Source organism: Saimiri boliviensis, chromosome 19 (assembly GCF_048565385.1).
Source record: "Saimiri boliviensis isolate mSaiBol1 chromosome 19, mSaiBol1.pri, whole genome shotgun sequence".
Classification (NCBI taxonomy): Eukaryota; Metazoa; Chordata; class Mammalia; order Primates; family Cebidae; genus Saimiri; species Saimiri boliviensis.
The window spans coordinates 12,408,589-12,422,631 of NC_133467.1; the positions used below are offsets into that span (position 1 = coordinate 12,408,589).

At 43.4% G+C, this 14,043-nt stretch overlaps 1 protein-coding gene across 4 annotated transcripts in view; it reads left to right on the forward strand.

Annotated features, from left to right (window-relative positions):
• Positions 1 to 14,043, forward strand: part of ZNF648 (zinc finger protein 648) — a 138,061-nt gene that overhangs the window by 21,886 nt on the left and 102,132 nt on the right. The window lies entirely within an intron of this gene.

The following is a 14,043-nucleotide window of genomic DNA, read 5'->3' on the forward strand; positions in this document are numbered from 1 at the left end:
CTTGTGATCCACCTGCCTCGGCCTCCCAAAGTGCTGGGATTACAGGCTTGAGCCACCGCGCCCAGCCAAAAAGATTCTTAATCACATCTACAAAGTGCCTTTTGCCATGTAAGGTAACATATTTACGGGTTTTGGGAATTAGAACGTGGACACCTTTGGGAGCTATTATTTTGCCTACTGCAAATATCAACCGTTGGCGAGAATGCTGTGATGGTTAATTTTATGCATTTACTTGACTGGGCTAAGGGACGCCAAGATAGCTAGTAAAGCTTTTTCCGGTATGTCTGTGAGGATATTTCCAGAAGAGATTAACATTCGAATTGGTAGAAAGTAAAGAAAATAGCTCTTGCCAATGTGGGCAGGCATTGTTCAATCCACTGAGGACTCAAATAGAACCAAAAAACATTCACTCTCTCTGTTTGAGCTGGACACCCATCTTCTCCTGTCCTTGAACTGGAGTGCTCTTCACTCTTAGACCTCCTGACTCATTGCTGGCTTTCTTGGTTCTTCAGCTTTCAGACAACTTCTTGACCTCTGTATTTGTGTGAGCCAATTCCCATAATAAATTATATCCTGTTTCCATGGAGAACTTTGATTAATACGGATGTGGAATACCCTGAACTCACACTGCTGGTGGGAATGTAAAACAGTACAGCTATTTTGAAAACTACTTGCCAATTTCTTACAAGTTTCTTATCTAACCATCCAGCAATTGCACTGCTAGGTATTTACCCAAGAGAAAAGAAAGCATATATCCACACAAAGACTTGCACACACATGTAACTTTATCACGTCCACAACCTAGAAACTACTAAAATGTCCATCTATAGGTGAATGGATTTTAAAAAGCTGTAATAGTGCAATATTATACACAATAATAAAAATTAACAATGGGTACGTGCAACACCATGAGTGAGCAATGACACCAAACACAGAAGAGTACATATTGTGCCATTCCAGCATATAAAATTCTAAAATAAAATTAACCTGTAATGACAGAATCCCTTGGGGCCCAAGTGGACTGGAGATGGGCAAGAAGTGATGGGTGATAAAAGTGTGCTAAATCTTGATTGCAGTAGGAGTTACATGAGTGATTTCATTTGTCAAAACGAATTGAACTTCACCCAACAAAGGAGTGCAAATTACACCTCAATAAAGTTCAACATTTTTCTATTCTGAGAAGCATATACCTGCCCTCTCTAATGAAGCTAAATTGCTTCCCGCAATTTCTTCCTGTCTAGCGAGAAGTGCTTCAGAGGTCGTTAGGCTCCATTTCCTCTTACTTTGCTCTCAATTGAGATTAAAAACAAAACAAAACAAAACTCGATGTAATTCAGATCTCAAAGATACATCTGCACTCCTGTGTGCCTTGCAGCGTTATTAACAATTGCTAAGGTGTGTAGGCAATCTAAGTGCCCATCAACAGACGACTGGATAAAGAACACGTGATATATATATACACAATTGAATACTGTTCAGCCTTAAAAAATGAAATCCTGTCATTTACAACAACATGGACAAACCTGGGGATGTTATGCTAAGTGAAATAGGCACAGAAAGACTAATATCACATAATTTCATTTATATGTGGATTCTAAAACATTTGAACTCATAGGCTGCACGTGGTGGCTCATGCCTATAATCCCAGCACTTTGGGAGACCGAGGCAGGTGGATCACTTGAGGTCAGGAGTTTGAGACCAACTTGGCCAGCATGCTGAAACTCCATCTCTACTAAATATACAAAAACTTAGCCAGACGTGGTGGTGCATGCCAGTAATCCCAGCTACTCAGGAGGCTGAGGTAGGAGAATTGCTTGAACCTGGAAGTGGAGGTTGCAGTAAGCTGAGATCATGCTAATGCACTCCAACCTGGGCAACAGAGTGAGACTCCATCTCAAAAAAAAAATTCTTTTTTTGAACTCATGGAAACAGTATAATGCTGGTTACCAGGGGCTGGGAGGTTGGGGGAAGGAATGGGGAACTCTTGGTCAAATGGTACAAAGCTTCAGTTAGGATGAATAACTTCTAGAGAGCTCCTGTATGGTGTGGTAACTATAATTAATAATGTATTGACTACTTGAACGTTGCTAACAAAGTAAATTTCAAGTGTTCTCACCACAAAAACTGATACCTGTGTGAGATGATTGCTATGTTAATTGTCTTTAATAATTTCAGTATGTATGCATATATCAAAACATCACAAGGTACACTGCAAGTATATACAGTTTTGTCAATTATACTTTCATAAAGCTGGGGAGGTGGAGAATGCCTTCTCAACATCTTCAAGTGCTGTAAGGCACTTAGCCAGGACTTAAGTCGCCTGAAAACTGTCCCTCCAGGAGGCTTCCTCAAACTGTAATTTGCCCCTGTGAATATGCCCGTTCTCCCTTCTGCGAAGAGCCCAAAGTTGCTCACATTTGGGGAAGTGACTGAGCCATATCAAAGGATTAAGCTGCAATGTGATTACCGATTTGGAAGGAATCCTGATGGACTATCTCATTCGGATTTGTTCTGCACTCTCCAAGCTGGGTCTGTTTTAGTCGAGCAATTGAACAGTGTCCATGAAATGCCGGTGCTATGCCTTGAATTAGTTATGACAACAGCTCTCATTTAGTCAGACCTTATTCTGTCCCAGGGGCTGGGCCAAGTACTTTACGTACATTGTACGTAAATTAATCTTCCTAGCAACCTCATGAGATGGATACTATTACCATCTTCAGTTTATGGATAATGGATTAAAAGTCAAAGTGGTTGAGTGACTTCCTCATTGTCAGTGGAAAACCGGACTAGGATTCAGGGTTGTATAACTGTGGAGTCCATTAAACCATTGTTTTATACCGTTGATCCTTGTTATCACAGATTTCAACACGTTGGGAGGATGACATAGAAACTGGAAACTAAGCATGCAGGGAAGTGGGCTCTAGCCTATTTGAAAAGGCTCTGGAGGACTGGGCATGGTGACTCACATCTGTAATCCCAGCACTTTTGAAGGCCAGGGTGGGAGGATTGCTTGAGCCCAGGAGTTTGAGACCAGCCTGCGCAACATGGTGAGACCCTGTCTCCACTCAAAATCGAAATATCAGCCCAGCATGATAGTGCCAGCTACTAGGGAGGCTGAGACAGGTGTATCACTTGAGTCTGGAAGGTTGAGTCTGCAGTGAAGCCTTGATCACACCACTGCACTCCAGTCTGGGTGACAGTGAGACCTTGTCTCAAAAAGAAAAAGAAGGCTGGGTGCTGTGACTCATGCCTGTAACCCAGCACTTTGGGAGACTGAGGCAGGCAGATCACAAGGTCAACTGATCAAGACCATCCTGGCCAACATGGTGAAACCCTGTCTCTATTAAAAATACAAAAATTAGCTGCGTGTGGTGGTGCATGCTTGTAGTCCCAGATACTCGGGAGGCTGAGTCAGGAGAAGGGCTTGAACCCAGGAGGCGGAGGTTGCAGTGAGCTGAGATCATGCCACTACACTCTAGCCTGGTAACAGAGTGAGACTGCATATAAAAAAAGAAAAAGGGATCTGGAAAGATTCTTTTCTGTCTGCTTTCTCTAACTTGTGCTTTTCCCAAGCATCCAGAGGCTGCTTCCTAGCATCTTAGGCTCTTGTAATTAGCAGAACGCTTCCAGACTGATGAACTGCATGCCTCATCTAATTCCTGATTCCTGATATACAGAAGAGGCATGAAGGAGATGCTTTTTAAAGAGTGCTTGAAGAAAGCAAGAATATGGCATCCGTTCACTTAATCATTCACTCATATATTAGACATCTAGTTAACCATTCTGGAGCCATTGCTAAGCCAAGTAATTGTGTTGGTGCTGAGGATATATTAAGCAGACTTATTCTCAAAGTGTTATGGTCTAATAATTATCACCTCCTATCACACCTTCCCTGCTGTTGGCCAAATTTCACCTCCCAATCTGAACTGTCATAGCCTGTCACAGCCAGCCCTGGCTCTGGGTTGACTCTCTGAGTACTGCTTCCCTGATAGGAGTAGGATGGCTGAGGTGTGGGGTCCCTGAAGATTGGCCAAACAATCATTCAGGAAGGAAGGAACCGGTCTCCCCTTTCCTGTTCTCCCCACCCTTCTCAGTGAGCTATAAGGAAATGGTAAAATAATGGCCTGGGACTAGCTGCAGGGACCCTTAATAAATTGCTTCTATGCATCCTTCTTGCTTTTTAATGGAAAGAACAGGGGTGGAGTAGATCTCTTACACGATTTCAAAATTAAATTGCGTTCAGTTCTGTAAAATAAATTCTAAGTTACATCGTAATGGTATGGGAACGTAGAGATCTGAGCCAAAGTAACATGAACAGCCTGTTCCTAAAAATAAAAGAAAGTCTTAGTGCAAGAGCAAACATGAACAAATGAGTGATTAGCTTCCCCAGATACTGTGAGTTACATTTCCCTGAAGAGAAAGAAGCTCTGGAAAGCTGAGCCTTGGCCAGAGGCAGGCTGACACTGAGCCATTCACACAGAGCCTGGCACATAGTAGGCACACTCTGCAGGTGGTTGCAGCTGTCTTGATAGTTAACAGAGGACACACTATTCAGGATACTACCTACTTTAGAGGACGAATTTCTGAATTTATTGTATTTTAAAGTTTTTGTAGAGACTAGGGCTTACTATGTTGCCCAGACTGATCTTGAACTCCTGGCCTCAAGTGATCCTCCTACCTCAGCCTCCCAAAGGGCTGGGATTACAGGTATGAACCAACATGCCTGGCTTTGAACTTCTCTGTGAATGAATAAACAAAGCTGTCATGGGAGTCCTTACTCCATAGAAATGGAGCAGGGCTACACGATAATTTAAAAGATACCATATGGCTGTGTTTGCCAAAAAAAAAAAAAAAAAAAAAAAAAAAAAAAAAAAAAAGAGGTTTTACTAAAATTCAGAAATGCATTGAACTTATACTGCATTCTGAGCACATATTATGGTGAGGGCGACAGTAAGAAATAGTATCTGTTTTCTAAAAGCTACACTTTAGCATGTACACGTGTTTGTGTACTAAAGGGTGGCATGGGGAGGGTTAGTTACAAACGTAATAGGTGTGAAAGAATACATGGAATTGTAGGGCCATATAATCTATTATGTCTTGGAGAATCCAGGAAGTCTTTTTGGAAGAAGTTAAATTGAGCTGAACTTGAAGGAAAAGGTAGCGCAAACATTCAAGGAAAAGGGAATCCCCAAACAAAAGTAGAAAGCTATAGGAATGAAGAGAATATTTGGGAAAGGTCTGAAAGGCCCTGTGAAAACGACAGCGAGCTGTTTGTCTTTACTCTGAAGCTGTGACTCCTCAGTTCTCAGGTAAGCAGAGCTACTTCAAGACATGAATAAGCCCTGAGTATAGAAATTACTATGGCATCTCCCCATATGCTATTTCAAAGTACTAAATTACAAAATAAGGTTAAGGAAGTCCAACAGAGTTCTCATTTTTCCCATTAAGGATAGTCTAATCCTGTTAAAAGACTTAAATATCAAATTCTTTTGGAAAATAATTTGCTCCAGAATCGCTGGTTTGAGGTATTATTTAGAATAATAGAAGCTTCGCTACAGGAAAAATGAACTCTTAAAAACTCAATGGTTTAACACTCATGTGTTGATCAGGGCAGCCCCTATGGGCGATTCTCCAACTGAATTTCACCTTTTAAAAGGTATTTGTAAATTCAGAGATATGAGAGTTTGGTTTGCCATATGCTTGCACATACTCATTCACCTTTCCTTTCATCCAACAAAACTTCCAGAGAGGCAAGTGCAAGTGATTTTTAAAACCATATGGTGCATTCCTCAAATCGAAACATTATTATTAGCAACAGTAACAAAGTGGGAAAATGCGCACACTTTTATGTTATCAAGATTCTCTTTTCAGTATCTTTATCCTTTGGACTTCAGCTGGCACTTCCAACTCCACAACCTTCAGCTAAGGAAATTCTCTCAGTCTTGACTTCCAGGATGCAAGGCTGAGCAGACTCATTCCACGTTCTGGATGAATAAACCAGCCAGTCTATCTGAGGCCCCTGATTCCCACTAGGTCACACTTCTCATTTCATAGTGGCCCTATAAATTCTGAATGGCACCAGATTTTACCCTTATACATACAGTGAGGCCTTATAGTCCAGTGACATTCTCAAATGAAGAAATGACATGCCCCATAAATTCAGAACATAATCCCAACTTCAGAAATGTTCCGTAGTAGCAGCATCGTAGATTACCATTTTTCTGAAATGCATTAGTATTACATGGGCCCAAATGACTTTTCTATTGAATTCATTTGTCATTCAGAAAATATTTGAGGGCATCATATGTTTCATATGCTGAATAGTGGATGAAAGTAATAGTTATCATTTATCTTCTGTATGTTTACATAAACTTATTTAATTCTCATAATGGTCACAGGAGAGAGCTGCTGTTAAGAGTCCCATTTAGGTAGGATGACTTTCTTAGAAAACTAAGGCGCAGAGACCACAGGTAACCTGATTAGCCCATACCAGTGGTTCTCAGCCCTGGGGTGATTTTTCCTGTCTTCCAGGGGACATTTGACAATGTCAGGAGATATTTTTAATTCTCATGACAGGTGGTGCTGAGGGGCTATAAAGCCTAGGATGCTGCTAAACTTCTGTAGTACACAGAACAGCCCCTGCAGCAAAGAATAATCCAGTCTAAAATGTCAGTATTACTGCTATTGAGAAGCCTTGATCTCTACCAGTTAGCACATGACATTCTTCTGGCAACTGTTATTAGGCCAATGATGAATGTATAACTCAACTTGGTCCAGTCAGACTAAAGGAGAGCCCTCTGGGCAGAGGTTACTTCCATTCATTCTTTCCTACTGGATATGAACAGGAAGTGTGTGGCCAGCTGATAGCCGGTGGCCGCCATCTTGCTGAATGAACCCATGCTGAGGACAGCAGACTGGAAGGACAGGAATAACCTCTGTCCCTGATGACAATACCAAATAGCACTGAAACCCAAGCCATCTCTGGACTTTAAGTATGTGAGACAATACACTTGTTTGTGTTGTTCAAGCTGTTTGGGTGGGAGTTTTCTGTTTCGGGCAGCTGAAAGTGTCAGAGCAACATACTTGGTCAATCACAGGAGATTACTTTGCAAATGCAGCAGAGTCTCTTCCACACGGTCAGATTCCTCTTCTGAAACTTACACTCCCTTCTGGCTGAACTTCGTCTTACGCTGTCAGCTAGGTTCTCCTTGTGTGTGGATGGCTACATAAGGCTGAGACTTCCTGGCACCTATCAACAAGCAGTTAGAATACATGCCAGAGAAGGAGGGGAAGGCCAAAGCGGGGGGCCTTGACATCTATGTGGAAACATAGAATAATATACACACGGAAAAAACAGAGGGAAATGAATTGCTGAACTCTCGTAACGATCATCTGTTTACTGGAAGAGATAAAATGGAAAAGATGAGCGGGATATGTTTGGAGGAGGTGAGCTGGGGAAGGAAGGCCATTCACAGGTGTCCCAGGTGATTTGGGACAATGTATTGAAGGAAATAAAGAGATCATCTTTAACTAGTGTTACAGCCTAGCATTTTATCGTTTGAAACTAACAGAGATGCCATCCTGCACTGTTTGGCACTCACATGGCATCCTCTGGACCGATGGTGGCAGTGCCCATTATTTATTCTGGAAACCACAATCTTGTTCTTGCCCAAGTACCTGTATGAGGTAGCATAGAGGGGCCCACCTCCTTTTAGATTGTTCGATGTATCTGTAGAGAAGGAAGATAGAAGCTAGCTTACCTTAAGAAGCCTGCGAATGCCTTAGACAAAATGTGTGGAATAACTTTCTTAAACATCTATGGCACGTTGGGGAGGGTTCTAGAGTCACCATAGACAGGCGTCATTTTGTTTTGAAGGTGAATTATTAGTTTGTTTTTCTTTATTTTTATTCTTTTGGATACAGGGTCTCACTCTGTCACCCACGATGGAGTGCAGTGGTGTGCTCTTGACTCACTGCATCCTCCACTTTCCTGGCTCGAGCGATCCTCCCATCTCAGCCTCTTGCAGCTGAAAATACAGACACACACCACCGTGGCCAGCTATTTATTTTTATTTTTTGTGTTTTTTTGGTAGAGATGAGGTCTTGCCATGCTGCTCAGGTTGGTCTCAAACTCTCGGCCTCAAGCAATCCTCCCACCTTGGTCTCCCATAGCCCTGGGATTACAGGCATGAACAACCACAGCCAGACTTAGTGGGGTTTCCATGCCATGGAAAATATAATAATTTCAACATAATCTGCCCAAAATAATGTGTCTTTATGGCGCCTGGTACTTGTCACTACATTGTGTGTGCTTCCTCATATGATTTGAATGAGTGTCAACTCCCATTCTGGGTTTGACTATAAATAGCCAGTAAGCACACATTCCCCAGGGGACTAACTTCCTTCAGACCTCTCTGACATGCACAGAAACAAACAAACAAAAAACAGAGAAATCAGGCAAGCGGTGCCACCATTCTGTTTCCCAGATCCCTAGACAACATAGCAAGAAAGATAGAGTTAGAAGCATGGATAAGTGGGTCCAGAAGGCTCCGAAAAGCACAGGTGACACCACATGTATGTTCCAAGATTTCCTGACTTTAAATTCTCTCTGAAAAACGAGCATCATCTATGGATTCCTCTCTTTACTGAAATCTTAGCAAGACCGCAGAGTTTCATGTTTTTCCCTTTTCCCTGATTTCCCAAATTAGATTTGATTTTATAATTTTGCAGTGACATCCAAGAAGGGTTGACTTTGCTGATGTCCATATTCAGCGTTGCTGCGCAGATGCATGATCCCTGCTGAGCCTTGCCCGTAGACCCGTGGCTCACATTCGTTTTGCAGTCCATTTCTGTGCTACCACGTCAAGCTTTTTCCCCTCTGAAACTGAGGATAAATCGACCTACCTGATGAATTCTTTCATCTGAGCGCAAGTCTCACCTGATGTTAGTCCTCCAGAGCAAGCAGTTTCATCTTAACCCAGTGGTGAGAGCATCAGACACTGCAGATCTAGACCTATTAGAGGGTCCTAAAACAAATGTAATAGATTATAGCCAGCAGTAATCCCAGCTACGTAGGAGGCTGAGGCAGGAGAATTGCTTGAACCCAGGAGGCAGAGGTTGAGGTAGTGAGCCGAGATTGTACCACTGCACTGCACTCCAGCCTGGGCCACAGAGGGAGACTTTGACTCAAAAAAAAAAAAAAAAAAAAAAAAAAAAAAAAAAAAAAAAGAAAAAAGCTTAGAACAACATGCTTTTTTTTCCTTTTTTTATTAGAATGCCAAACCTCAAAATCTTTTGAGAATATTTTTGGTTCTTACCTCTAGAAGGGGAACCCAACATCCCTGGAAAACAAGCTGACTACTCTCTCCCAGAAAAGCATCTCAGCATCTGTTAGTGGGAAACAGGAGGAGGTGCCTGTTTTGGTCCCTTTGTGTCTCTCATTCAATCTCCTCAACCCGTTTTCCTTCAGGGAACTTAACTATGATTTCTAGGGAAGACATTGTGCTAAGTGTAGTCCCTCTCTTTTCCTCACTCTGCACCTTCAAGACAGCCTAGCTGCTCAGTAAGAAAGTGAACAGGACATTCGTGCAGTGTAATTGTTAGAAATGAGACAAACAGGGACAGAGCAAAGAATCCTCATGTTTAGGTATTTGATCGCATCACACCCAGTGATTCAGTGACACATTCAGGTGTAAAAGCTGCTTCATAGGAGTCGTAGACATGGTTCATGTTCTCGGGGGTGGAATCCCACCTGAGCCTGTCTGTGGGGCTAGGAGCTGTAGGCCTCAGCCTTTGCTCATGAGCCAACCCAGTTCTGGTCACTACTCAATCATGTAATCACAGTAATATTTATTGGGCTCTTACTATGGGCTGGGCTGTTTCCTGAATGCTTTGCATGCATCCTCTCATTTCATACTTGCAGCAACCCCACACTGGGTTCTGTTATGATCCCTGTTTTGCAGATGAGGACAGGTTGAGTAACTTGCATGAAGTCCCACAGCTAATGGATGATACAGCTGGAATTCCAGGTCGGATGGTTAGGGTCCAGAGCCTGCCATTCCTTCAACTCAGAAGCCTAACAAGTGATCAAGCTCAGTCTTGCAGGTACCTCTGAGGGATCTCATACAGCCAGTCCCTCTGGAGAGTTATTATTACAAACACAGCTAGTACATAGGGATACTCTAAGGAAACACGGCAGGTCCCTCTCTTTGTCACCTCACTCCAGGGACAGTATCCAATAAATGTAGTCTAAAGATAGCTCATTGAGGCAATAAAACCAACTACTTTTAAAGACATACCAATGAACGTTGGCTTTATGAATACTTACTAAATGGCTAGCATTATACTGGAAACTATGATGAATACAAAGAAATGTGATGATCCTTATCCTTCATTAAAACCAGCCCCTATGAACCTATACAGAGAAATATAAAAGTGCATCATTTTGTGATATATGAACACTGAGTAGTAGATGGACCCCTTCAGGGAAATCTCTGTGTTAACTTTCTTTTTTGAGACCAAGTCTCACCCTGTCATCCAGGCTGGAGGGCGGTGGTATGATCACAGCTTACTGCAGTTTTTACCTCCTGGGCTCAAGTGATCCTCTGGAGTAGCTGGGACTACAGGCATGTGTCATCACATTTGGCTCATTTTTGTATTTTTTATAGAGACAGGGTCTCACTGTGTTACTCAGGCTGGTCTTGAACTCCTGGCCTCAAGCAATACTCTTGCCTCGGTCTCCCAAAGTGCTGAGATTACAGATGTGAGCCACGGTGCCCAGCCTGTGTTCACTTTTAATATGTAATGCCAGCACATTTCTGATGAAATCATTATGCATTTTTATCTCTAGAACAGAGAACCAATCATGTCCCACTTCCTCCTCACTGTACACTGCTCAATCAATTCCTTTGATGATTGAAATATTCCTTTGCAGAATTTCCTCATTTCTTTGCCGTAAGTAGGGTAACGAAGGCCAGATGAATCACAGAGCAAAATTATTCACTGAACAAAAAAATTAAAATAACTCCATTTAAAACTAATCAGCACCAAAGAAGAAAGCAAGGTCAACACAGCCATTGCCTCCATTTGCAACATAAGAGAAATTCCTCCCGGCTTTTTAGTCATGCTCATTGCTGTTCATTTTTTGGTTCATTTCATGTGCTTTCCCTGGGTCTGATCTGGTTTGTTAGAATCAAAAATGACAATCAGTGAACCTACTTTCACTTAAATCCAGCATTGCATGAAGTCTGTTGGTAGAGAACCCAGAGCCACCCTGGAAGAGGGAATAGATCACATATTCACTAGGAAGAAAACTGGAACCTCCTCTTTTGAAAAGTTTTAGTGTTGGCTGAAAGATGTTGAAGGATACTCAGCAGCTCCAAAGGGCCCGAGGAGTTTACACCCTGGAGTTGGGAAGGACGGACCTCTTCTCACACCAAAGGACATTTTCTCCTACGTATCTGCCACCCTGGCCCAAATATCCTTGAAAGTCAGTTGATCCCATGGCCCTGCCTTCATTCCAATCCAAGTGACCCCTGAGATAGCTTTTCTTTAGTATGTGTCTAGCATCCACTAAAATCTGCATAAACCTGCATCGGAATAATGGGAATTTTTAGAAGTCCATTCAAGGCATAATGACCTGAATTTTGAAGGTGGAGCTCAGGAGTCTACTGCCTTTAACATTCCTAGGGTGCCTTTCCCTTTCCTTTAATCTGTCAGCCACTGAAAGGGCAGAGGGACTTTGGCCAGCTCAGATTTGGGGGAGGGACCATTAACGGACTTGGGAACAGCATCGGGCAGCAGAGCATCCCTTCCAGCAGGCGAGAATGACGACTAGGGAAGGGCCAAGAGGAAGTGGTGACCGGTGGCCTTTGGCTATAGAAGAGCCTTGGGCAAATGCCAGAACTGGAAGGAAAGTTGGGCTCGAAAAAACACAGCCTGATTAAAATGTGCCTAGGGATCCGATAGCTTTTAATTCTCTGACTTCATGTGAAAACCAGATTTCTTCTTTCCATTCCTCAACACTCCCTCCGATATCTGCCCCCGCTCCCAGCACCTCTTACCCAACCTGGGCGTGATCCAAGGTGTAGGTTAGATCCAACTGGAAAGTTTTGTAGGGGACAAGAAGGGGACGCGGGGGTGCTGGGGAACTGTTGGTTGCCATGGGAACCCCGCCTGCTGCAGGGTCTCAATGGTTTTCTGTTTGCTGATGTCCAGTTCTTTAGGGCAGGCGCTGGCATCGGCAGGGACTGGGCACCACCTCCTCTATGTCTCTCGTTTCCGGCATCCGGCCCAGTGGCATCCACGCCAGCAGGTCTCCTGGTAGCAGGCAGGGTGTCCGGGATTGAATGCTTCCTCCTGACCCCTTGTCCTGCTGCTCTGCCCTCCCCAGCTGGGAAATGAAGGGAAGCAGAGGGTGTTTCCCGACTGTTTGAAGAGAGAGTCCTTGTTTTCCTCTTGCATTTCATTCTTTCTTCCCTTGTCATCCAAACATGAACCACTGGCCATTTGCCTGTCCCCTGCTGGCCAGCCGTCCTCGCCATTCTCAATTCTGAATTTTTATTTGTCTCGTAGGAACCGCGGAATTTGTTTTCACTCAGCGTGGTGCACTGGGCGAGCTGTTGCTGCCTCCAGTTTGTCCTCTTAAATGTCACCTCTAGAAGCTGATGAGAAAGGCTGAAATGACAACCATCCATAAGACCCGGGGGGCATATTTCACGGTTTTAGTCTATCTGAAAGGTTGTTAGAGCAGGTCAGGAAAGACCAAGGCATCTAGCTCAAGGTGGCTGGCTCGGGCTGTGTGTGAACTATACACCGTCATGCTGTGGGCCACTAATCTCTCATGACAATCCTTCCAAGTGCCACTGCTTTCATATTTCTAGGCCTCTACATGGCCCATTCCTTCTGTTTGAAAAGTCCACGTTGCTCATTTTCACTTGGGCCCACCCAGCCCTGAGTGCACGGGTCTCTGCTTGCCTCCTCAGCAGCGGACCACAGCCTCTCTCCTTTTCTAATTCACCTTGCTCAACACCAACGTCTTCTGCAGTTTTTAAAACAGGCTTAGTCATTTTCCGCTTCAGGGCCTTTGCACACCCACATCCGTCTGTCTGGAAATCTCATACCTGGCTTTTCACGTGGTTCGTTCCTTCTTATCTTTCAGAAACTACCTAGCATCCTCCTAAGCAGGGCCTTTCTTGATCTATCTTACCATCTTTCCTAGCACTTCACATTTTGTAAATATTTGTGTACCTGTTTATTGTCTGACTTCTAGCTAACTGTAAGGGCCAGTGAGACAAGAACTATCTTAGTCTGTTTTGTGTTGCTGTAACAGAACACCACTGACTGGGTAATTGATAAAGAAAAATGCATTTCTCACCGTTCTAGTAGATGGGAAGTCCAGGGTGGAGGAGTCTAGATCTGGTGAAGATTCTCGTGCTGCATGATCCCTTGGCAGAAGGCAGAGGGTAGGAGAGCAAGCATGCGTGCACGTGAGAGGGATCAAACTCGCTTTTAGAACAAACCCACCCTGCACAGGAATGACGTTAAACCACTCATGAGATAGAACACCATGACTTAATCACTTCTTAAAGGGCCTAACCTCTCAACACTGTTGCATTGAGGATAAAGTTTCCAAAACCTGAATTTTGAGGGTCCATTCAAACCATAGCATGGACTTTATCTGTTTCCACCAACTTTGTACGTAGAGTGCCTTATCTCAGTACACAGTGCATAGGGTACACACTGAATATTTATTGAGTATATGAAAGAGTGGCTAATTTCTACTCGGCCTTTTAAATTCCACCCTGAAGTCAGTTGCCTCTCCCTCTAAATCCTTCCTGACTCTGTCTCCCACAACTCACTCCCCAGCTCTATGTCGGTGTCTGCGTGGGTGTTCCCCTGTGCCCTGAGCCTACTTCCACGTGCTGCGTCATGGTGTCTGCTGGCTATCCTTTTCTTCAAAAAGTTGATGAGCTTTGTCAGGGCAAGCTTGTAACTTTGGTTTCTGTATCACAGGATCCAGAAAAATACCTGACATATTGAGAT